Source organism: Pristiophorus japonicus, chromosome 6, assembly GCF_044704955.1.
Source record: "Pristiophorus japonicus isolate sPriJap1 chromosome 6, sPriJap1.hap1, whole genome shotgun sequence".
Taxonomy (NCBI): Eukaryota; Metazoa; Chordata; class Chondrichthyes; family Pristiophoridae; genus Pristiophorus; species Pristiophorus japonicus.
In genome coordinates this window covers 219786836-219797116 of record NC_091982.1, presented here as the reverse complement: position 1 = coordinate 219797116, position 10281 = coordinate 219786836, and the positions used below count along the sequence as shown (strand labels likewise).

Below are 10281 nucleotides of genomic sequence, written 5' to 3'. Positions count from 1 at the left end.
CCCAGACCCAGTCACTACCTTGGCCATGTCCGCGAGCGAAAAGTCAGAACCAACGAGTTCCCCAAACGGGACCTGGAACAGCCAGGTTTCCAACACCATTAGAGAGTAGGTAGAAGATTCTGCAGTCCTCAAAGGAGGAAAGGGAGGCCACACACATCTGTGGCTCTGCCCACCACTAGGCAACGGCAAAGGCCCCGAGTACTGGCAAGGTGAGCGAACCAAGCCCATCCCGCTAGCAGGGGGCGCAGCGCCGCCATCAGATGACTAGAACCCCATCCAGTTGCTCTGGAACAAGCGTCCTCACATACCTGTACTGCTACCTCAGTACTAACCATGACTGAACTATGAATGCAATCTACCCAATCCTGGCGCACGACCATAAAACGTAACGAATGTAAGTCACTAAACCAAGGTGTCACGATAGAAACTGTGGGCCATCGCTTCTCGGCCTTTTGGCTAAGAACATGCGTAACTGACCTGACAGGGGAGTAACCACCATAACCCCAAGGTGGTTCTCCCTGGATCAGGAAGGTATATGCTTGCTTTTTTGGAAATAGGAGGTGGGTGGGTGGGGTGGCTTGACCCATCCACCTCCACGGAGGTGTGTGGGGGACCTGACCCATCCACCTCCATGGCACGAACCTGGTATTGCAGTACTTCCAGGAACGGTGCAGTGGCTCTAGGCCTTTTGGCTAAGAGCATTGGCGCAGAGTGATCCTTGGCGTTTGTGATTTGACAAAGAATTGGAACGATTGGCTATGAATTAAAAAAAAAACTGTGGGCCCATGTTTCGGCCTCAGTTGCTCCTGATTTTTTGGAGCAACTGGTGTAGAACGGAGTGTCTTAGAAATTCAAATTCTCGACATTTAGTTTGCTCCAGTTCGAGTCAGTTAGAACAGTTTCACTTTGGAACAGAATTCTTTTTTCAAAAGGGGGCGTGTCCGGCCACTTATGCCTGTTTTCAAAGTTTCGGCAGTGAAAACTTACTCCAAACTAACTTAGAATGGAGTAAGTGAAGATTTTTGTACGTTCGAAAAAAACTTGTCTACACTTTAGAAAATCAGGCGTAGGTTACAAATTAGGCATAGGGAATGGCGAGGGGGGGGGGGTTTAAAGGGAAGTTTACAAACATTAAACACTTCAGTTTTACAAATAAAGAGTCATCATCAATAATAAATGATAAATACATCAATAAATCAACCAATAAATCAATCAAAAAAAATTAATAAAAAATAAAGAAATTTTTAAAAATCAATAAATAAAACATTTTCTACTTACCGACTGCAGCACCGGGAGTCCTTCAACAGCATGCTGGGACGGTCCCCCCAGTGTGTCTCTGTCAGTGTCTCTATCTGTCTGTCTATGTGTGTGTGTCTCACTCTCTGTCTGTCAGTGTCTGGATTTCTGACAGCGAGGGGAGGGGGAGAAGGGGGAGGGGGAGAGGGAGAAGGGGGGTGGGAGGGGGAGGGGGAGAAGGGAGGTGGGGGGGAGAAGGGAGGTGGGGGGGAGGGGGAGAAGGGGGGAGAGGGGGGGAGGTGGGGGGAGGGGGAGAGGGGGGGAGGTGGGGGGAGGGGGAGAAGGGGGGAGAAGGGGGGACAGGGGGAGAAGGGGGGGAAGGAGGGGGAGAAGGAGAGAGGATGTAGGGAGGGAGGGAAGGAGAGAGGAGGGAGGGAAGGAGGGAGGAGAGAGGGAAGGAGAGAGGAGGGAGGGAAGGAGAGAGGGGGAGGGAGGGAAGGAGAGAAGGGGGAGGGAGGGAAGGAGAGAGGGTGGGAAGGAGAGGGGGGAGAGGGGGGCGGAGTGAGAGAAGGAGGCTGTACGGCCGGGCCCAAGACCTCGGGCTAGATTTACAGGTAGGTGGCGTCGGGTCTCATGGGTGGGGGGGTGGGGTCGCGGAGGTCCGGGGGGTGGGGGGGGAGAGAGAGTCGCGGAGGTCCGGGGGTGGTGGGGGAGAGAGAGTCGTGGAGGTCGGGTCGCGGGGGCGGGAGGGGGGTGCGGGAGTCGAGTCGGGTCGGGAGGAAGCAGGAGCTGGGCGTGGGAGGAGCCTTATGCACGCAGCCCCAGTGAGGCCATTCGGCCACGGCTAGGGACTGCGTGCTTCGGGCCCCTCCCACACAGTTTTGGGCGCCTGGGGCTACTGCACATGCGCGCCCACTGTAGCGTGCATATGCAGAGGTCCCAGCACTGTTTTCGGCGCAGGGACCTGGCTCCGCCCCCAACAGCTCGTGCTGCGCTGCGCCCGGCTGCAGAAGACCTGCAGGGAGCCGGAGAATAGGGACTTTTTTTTTAGGCGCACTTTCTGGCACGAAAAATGGGTGTCCAGGTCCGGGCTGCGATGTTTTTGGCGCGTCCCGAAACTTGGGCCCTGTATCTTTGTATTTCCACTATGTCTGATTCTGTATGTTAATGTAACAGGCCCGCTACATGATCTCGCTGTGAGGGGGGAAATGGATGTATGTAGCCATGGACACACACATGGATCACAACCAGAACCCACTGGAACCTCCATTGTATCATTGAACCATCTAAACTAGTAACAACTACCCAGTGTTCTGGCAAAAGGACTTGGGGGTTACCAGAGAGAGAGCCAAGCCAAAGCACAGCCAAGGTGCAAGGGCTATTGACACTTAAGTCTGGGGAGAGCTAAGCCAGAGCACATAGTGCAAAGGTAATAGGCACAAAGAACTTGGGGGAGAGTGATGTCATATATGCCGACTATAGATATACTCTCAGTGTAGTCACTGTATAGTTGCATAAGATGGAGACTTGTTTACCTGATGTACTATCAATAAGGTTTACACTGTGTATATACTATGCTGGCACCACTAGAGGGTGCAACTGGTGGAGACTGGGGTTTCCTGCCTGGTGGTAGGGGCTGTATAAAAGGGTAGCCGCCATGCGGCTGCCTCACTCTGGAGTTGCGAATAAAGGACCAAGGTCACTACAGTTTGAGTACAACACATTGCCTCGTGGAGTCATTCATAAGTACATTACAAACATAACACATAGCTGCAAGATTCTTACGTGAGGAGCTGATATCTGAATGATTTGTCTGAAAGAACGTTGCTGTGAGTGACAACGCTGACACATCGCTGTGTGTGTGCAGCTCAGCCATCAATGGTACCCATCACTTGATGCCAGTTAAAGTTTATGTTGATTGAAGTTAAGTTTTATTTAACCCTTTAAGGAATCACCAATTTGTTACGGTCCAGCTATCTGAGACAATGCGCAACAAGGTTATGTGCAATAAAACATTTTTTATACCAACATTGGTCTGAAACAATAAGTATCACAGACAAAAACACCCAACCTCTGCCCACCCCCACTTTTTCCATCATTGACATCAATCAAATGTTCAACATGTCCAGCAACACAGAATAAAAATGCAAAGCAGGATGGTGGTCCCCTTCCTCCATACATTACAACAAATTGCATACGCCCAGATGGAAATATAACACAGCCACCACCTGCGGACATGCATCTCACTTTCCTTCCCCCCTCCCCTTCTTCTCCCACCTCTACACCTTCCCCTCCTCACTCCACGGCGCCTGGCCGAGGAGCTCCTCAGGCGGTGCCTCATTGGGGGGGGGGGGATGAAGGCAGAGGCGGTGGTTGTACGGGTACAGGAACGGGGGGTGCCGTGGCAGCAACATTCTCTGATGCAGAAGCAGGATCTTGGTCCTTGCTCTCATCTGTCATTCGCATTGGTGGTGTAGAACCTACAGGTGGAGTGCCGTGCTCGGGGACCACTGGGAGGCCTGTGCCAGCAGTGTTCTTGGCTAATGCATCCAGGGCCTCCGCCATCCGCGGAATGTACTCAATCATGGTGGCCAGCTGTCGGGATATGCCCCCCAATGCTTCGATGAGCTGGTCACCAATGTCTACAGGCCTCCTGGACAATTGTACCATCTCTCTGCTCTCATGTGGTGCTCGTGGACCAGTCCTGCCGCATCCACGAGGCCTCCGCGGGGTCGGCGCCATCCTGGGGACAAATGGTGTGCCCTGTGGCGAGGTGCTTGGGGCCGGTACCTCCAGAGTGGAGGCGGGAATGACCGGAGGACTACTAGATGGCCTTGGGGTGGAATGGCTTCTGCACGGACCTCATCGTCGATAGCTTCTTCTGTAAAAGGTGACAGGACGCCATGGCATGAGATCATTGCGTGATATCATTGCTAGGTACTGTCACAGAGACTGATACAACACATAACCGACAGGTTTAATCATGATTATTATGTAAATTCTTTACCTAAATTATCATTCTTTACCACGCCGGAAATATCGCCCAACCACAAAAGTAGAGGTTCTAGTCCATTATGTTTTATAAGAAAAAGCATCAATACCCTCTTTCTCAAAAATGGCTTTCTCAAACAAACTGTTCAGCTTTGTCATTCTAAGGACTTCACCGTTCTTTACAATCCTGCCCTCTATCACTGTATCACAGAAGTGCCTATATCCTCTCTAATAGATGTTGTCTTCTGGAGGGTCTTCGTGCCCCTTTCTGGTCAGAAATCTGGTGTATCTCTGGTAGCAGCTAAGATGCTACCTTGCTTCAAGGGCAACAAGATCTTGTCCACGGATATGCAACAAGATTGCTTCATCTTTGCAAGTTTCTGCTGCAAGGAGCAGTTTATCTGCAGTTTAATCTCACACTGTACCAGCCTCTCTTTTTGTCTCTTTCGGCTGTGTCCGTCCACAGTGTTCTAGTCCTTCTTGCAGAGAAGGCACTGCACTGGAAGAAGATCGTAAGCCCTCGCAGATCTAACCTTGGGGTCTGTCGTTTTTGAGCGAAGCAGTTGAACTTTGGTGGCGGCTTCACTCCTCTCCTCTTTCTTTACTGGTTTTGCAATGGCTATGAAGGAATGATAAAATGGATATTCTATTCTAATCAGCTCCACTGACAATGACCTTTGGTCAAAAAAACTGTTTTTTGCTGTGTTTGTGCGAGTCATGACCAGAGTGAGATGTTTAGAGTCAGTTAGTCTACATAGAAATAAGTATATGGGGCTGAAGCAGGCCCACGAAATGGAACGTGTCAAACGGCATAACCATTGAACTAAGGAATGAAAGTTGGATATAAACATTTGTAGGCTGACATAGGAACTACTGTAAAATCATGTGTACTTACATTCATTGTTATGTTCAGAATAACTCCACAAGACTGTATACTGTAAGCTCAAACTGTTGTGACCTTGGTCTCTTTAATGTAACTCCAGAGTGAGGAAGCAGCCTGGTAGTCTGTCTTTTATACCTGTTTGCCCAGAGTGTGCAGGTGATCCTTGGGTCTCCAACAGGTGTGCCGCCTGGTGGCAAGTCTTACACACTAGTAAAGTTTACATACATAACATCACTACCCCCCCCCCCAAAAGTCTTAAATACAAGTTATTTACAAGTTGAGGCGATCCGGGGCTCTACATTCCCAGGTTGATCGCCGGAGTTGAAGTCCTGGCATGGGTGAGTTGGTCGGATCGTTGCTGCACTGCAGCGTGGTTGGTCTGATCGGACTGTCGGGCATGGTGGGTTCATCCTCATGTTTGACAGCGAGCTCGGTTGCTGGTTGGGTGTGAGTTGGTGGATCAATGATAGTAATGTCCTCTTCAAACTGTTCTTGGTTGTCAGTGAATCGCAGTTGGTCTGATCCAAATGCTTTCTGCACGTTTGTGCATTCAAAAGTTTGATAACAAACACTCTATTCCCCTCCTTGGCTAAAACAGTGCCAGCAACCCATTTGAGACCATGACCGTAATTAAGAACAAACACAGGGTCATTAACTTCAATGTCACGCGATACAGCTGCGTGATCGTTATGCAGGCATTGTCGAGTTTCTACATGATCATTGAGATCTGGGTGGACTAAGGAGAGCCTGGTTTTGAGTGCTCTCTTCATTAACAATTCTGCAGGGCGAACACCAGTAAGCGAGTGGGGTCACGTCCGGTAGCTGAGCAGAACCCGAGATAACTGGGTCTGCAGGGAACCGTCCGTCACGCATTTCAAGCTCTGCTTGATAGTTTGGACTGCCCATTCTGCTTGACCATTGGATGCGGGCTTAAACGGACAGACCTGACTTACTTGATGCTATTGCTGAATTCCGAGTTGGTGAAACATGGCCCATTGTCACTAACAAGGATGTTGGGCAAACCATGAGTGGCGAACATGGCCCGGAGGCTTTCAATGGTGGCAGTGGACGTACATGATGCCATTATTACACATTCAATCCATTTAGAGTAAGCGTCCACTGCTACGAGGAACATCTTTCCTAGAAAGGGGCCAGCGAAATCTACGTGGACCGCGGACCACGGTTTGGAGGGCCATGATCACAGACTCAGTGGGGCCTCTCTTGGTGCATTACTCAACTGTGAGCAAGTGTTAATTCTGGGTCAATGCCGAGTCACTAAACGTGCGACCTGGCGATAGCCTTCATCATGACTGTGCCTGGGTGGGTACTGTGTAGGTCGCGTATAACCGTTTCCCTGCCTTTTGTTGGCAAAACCACACGATTCCTCCATAGGAAACAATCCGAATGGATGGACATTTCATCCTTGCATCGGTAAAACGGCTTAATTTCGTCTTGCATTTCCCCAGGAACAGCCGACCAGCTCCCATTAAGGACACAGCTTTTTACTAGTGATAGCACAGGGTCCTGGCTAGTCCAGGTCCTGATCTGGCGAGCTGTGACGGGTGACCCCTCGCTCTGAAAAACATCCAAATCCAAGAAGCAAGTCTGCGGGTTGCGCCATTTCCACCCCGGTGGTGGGCAATAGCAGCCGACTGAGGACATCAACACAGTTCTCAGTGCCTGGTCTGTGGTGGATTACATAGCCATACACAGATAACGTTAGTGCCCATCTTTGGATGCGGGACGAAGCATTGGTGTTAATACCTTTGTTTTCTGAGAAGAGCGAAATGAACAGTTTGGGTCGGTTTCGAGCTCGAACCGGAATCCAAATAGGTATTGGTGCATTTTCTTAACCCCGTATATGCATGCTAATGCTTCTTTCTCAACCATACTGTAGGCTCTTTCAGACATAGATAAACTTCTGGACGTGTATGCAACCGGTTGCAGTTTGCCTGACACATTGGTTTGCTGTAACACACAACCAGCCCCATACGAAGATGCATCACAAGCTAGTACTAAATGTTTACACGAGTCATAAAATATAAGTAACTTGTTAGAACATAGCAGGTTTCTGACCTTATTAAAGGCTGTCTCTTGAGCTTTACCCCAAACCCAGTCATCACCCTTGCGTAGCAATAAATGCGAAGGTTCCAGCAAAGTGCTCAACCCCGTAGAAAATTACTAAAATAGTTGAGGAGTCCCAGGAACGAACGCAGCTCCATCACATTCTGTGGTCTGGGTGCATTCTTGATGGCCTCCGTCTTGGAGTCCATGGGTCTGATGCCGTCCACCGCAATATTTCTACCCAAAAATTCAACCTTTGGTGCCAGGAAAACACACTTGGAGCGTTTCAGCCTGAGTCCCACTCTGTCCAGTCGCTTTAGAACCTCTGCGAGGTTGTGCAAGTGTTCGGTGGTGTTGCGACCAGTGATCAGGATGTCGTCTTGGAACACCACGGTGCACGGAACCAATTTCAGCAGACTCTCCATGTTCCTCTGGAAGATGGCCGCAGCCAAGCAAATCCCAAAAGGGCATCTGTGGTATATGAACAGTCCTTTGTGCATGTTGATGCACGTCAATTTTTTCGAAGGTTCAGCCAGCTTTTGTGTCATGTAAGCAGAGGTTAGATCCAGCTTGCTGAACGAATTCTCCCCGATAGCATTGCGAACAGGTCATCCGTTTTGGGTAGTGGGTACTGGCCCTGTAACGAGACTCGGTTGATTGTTATTTGTAGTCCCCGCAGATTCTGACCGTCCCATCGCTTTTCAACACCGGAACAATTGGATTGGTCCACTCGTTGAACTCGACTGGCGAAATGATTCCCTCGCGTTGAAGTCTGTCCAGCTTATAGAAACATAGAAAATAGGTGCAGGAGCAGGCCATTCAGCCCTTCTAGCCTGCACCGCCATTCAATGAGTTCATGGCTGAACATGAAACTTCAGTACCCCCTTCCTGCTTTCTCGCCATACCCCTTGATCCCCCGAGTAGTAAGGACTTCATCTAACTCCCTTTTGAATATATTTAGTGAATTGGCCTCAACTACTTTCTGTGATAGAGAATTCCACAGGTTCACCACTCTCTGGGTGAAGAAGTTTCTCCTCATCTCGGTCCTAAATGGCTTACCCCTTATCCTTAGACTGTGACCATGGTTCTGGACTTCCCCAACATTGGGAACATTCTTCCTGCATCTAACCTGTCTAAACCCGTCAAAATTTTAAACGTTTCTATGAGGTCCCCTCTCATTCTTCTGAACTCCAGTGAATACAAGCCCAGTTGATCCAGTCTTTCTTGATAGGTCAGTCCCACCATCCCGGGAATCAGTCTGGTGAATCTTCGCTGCACTCCCTCAATAGCAAGAATGTCCTTCCTCAAGTTAGGAGACCAAAACTGTACACAATACTCCAGGTGTGGCCTCACCAAGGCCCTGTACAACTGTTGCAACACCTCCCTGCCCCTGTACTCAAATCCCCTCGCTATGAAGGCCAACATGCCATTTGCTTTCTTAACCGCCTGTTGTACCTGCATGCCAACCTTCAATGACTGATGTACCATGACACCCAGGTCTCGTTGCACCTTCCCTTTTCCTAATCTGTCACCATTCAGATAATAGTCTGTCTCTCTGTTTTTACCACCAAAGTGGATAACCTCACATTTATCCACATTATACTTCATCTGCCATTCATTTGCCCACTCACCTAACCTATCCAAGTCACTCTGCAGCCTCATAGCATCCTCCTCGCAGCTCACACTGCCACCCAACTTAGTGTCATCCACAAATTTGGAGATACTACATTTAATCCCCTCGTCTAAATCATTAATGTACAATGTAAACAGCTGGGGCCCCAGCATAGAACCTTGCGGTACCCCACTAGTCACTGCCTGCCATTCTGAAAAGTACCCATTTACTCCTACTCTTTGCTTCCTGTCTGACAACCAGTTCTCAATCCATGTCAGCACACTACCCCCAATCCCATGTGCTTTAACTTTGCACATTAATCTCTTGTGTGGGACCTTGTCAAAAGCCTTCTGAAAGTCCAAATATACCACATCAACTGGTTCTCCTTTGTCCACTTTACTGGAAACATCCTCAAAAAATTCCAGAAGATTTGTCAAGCATGATTTCCCTTTCACAAATCCATGCTGACTTGGACCTATCATGTCACCATTTTCCAAATGCGCTGCTATGACATCCTTAATAATTGATTTAATCATTTTACCCACTACTGAGGTCAGGCTGACCGGTCTATAATTCCCTGTTTTCTCTCTCCCTCCTTTTTTAAAAAGTGGGGTTACATTGGCTACCCTCCACTCCATAGGAACTGATCCAGAGTCAATGGAATGTTGGAAAATGACTGTCAATGCATCCGCTATTTCCAAGGCCACCTCCTTAAGTACTCTGGGCTGCAGTCCATCAGGCCCTGGGGATTTATCGGCCTTCAATCCCATCAATTTCCCCAACACAATTTCCTGACTAATAAAGATTTTCCTCAGTTCCTCCTCCTTACTAGACCCTCTGACCCCTTTTATATCTGGAAGGTTGTTTGTGTCCTCCTTAGTGAATACCGAACCAAAGTACTTGTTCAATTGGTCTGCCATTTCTTTGTTCCCCATTATGACTTCCTCTGATTCTGACTGAGGGGACCTACGTTTGTCTTTACTAACCTTTTTCTCTTTACATACCTATAGAAACTTTTGCAATCCACCTTAATGTTCCCTGCAAGCTTCCTCTCGTACTCCATTTTCCCTGCCCTAATCAAACCCTTTGTCCTCCTCTGCTGAGTTCTAAATTTCTCCCAGTCCCCGGGTTCGCTGCTATTTCTGGCCAATTTGTTTGCCACTTCCTTGGCTTTAGTACTATCCCTGATTTCCCTAGATAGCCACGGTTGAGCCACCTTCCCTTTTTTATTTTTACGCCAGACAGGAATGTACAATTGTTGCAATTCATCCATGCGGTCTCTAAATGTCTGCCATTGCCCATCCACAGTCAACCCCTTAAGTATCATTCGCCAATCTATCCTAGCCAATTCACGCCTCATACCTTCAAAGTTACCCTTCTTTAAGTTCTGGACCATGGTCTCTGAATTAACTGTTTCATTCTCCATCCTAATGCAGAATTCCACCATATTATGGTCACTCTTCCCCAAGGGGCCTCGCACAATGAGATTGCTAAT

The 10281-nt window shown here is 48.7% G+C and overlaps 1 pseudogene; it reads left to right on the top strand.

Annotated features, from left to right (window-relative positions):
- The first annotated feature begins 436 nt into the window (after positions 1–436).
- Positions 437–679, top strand: LOC139266400 (U2 spliceosomal RNA; annotated as a pseudogene).
- The last annotated feature ends 9602 nt before the right edge of the window (positions 680–10281 follow it).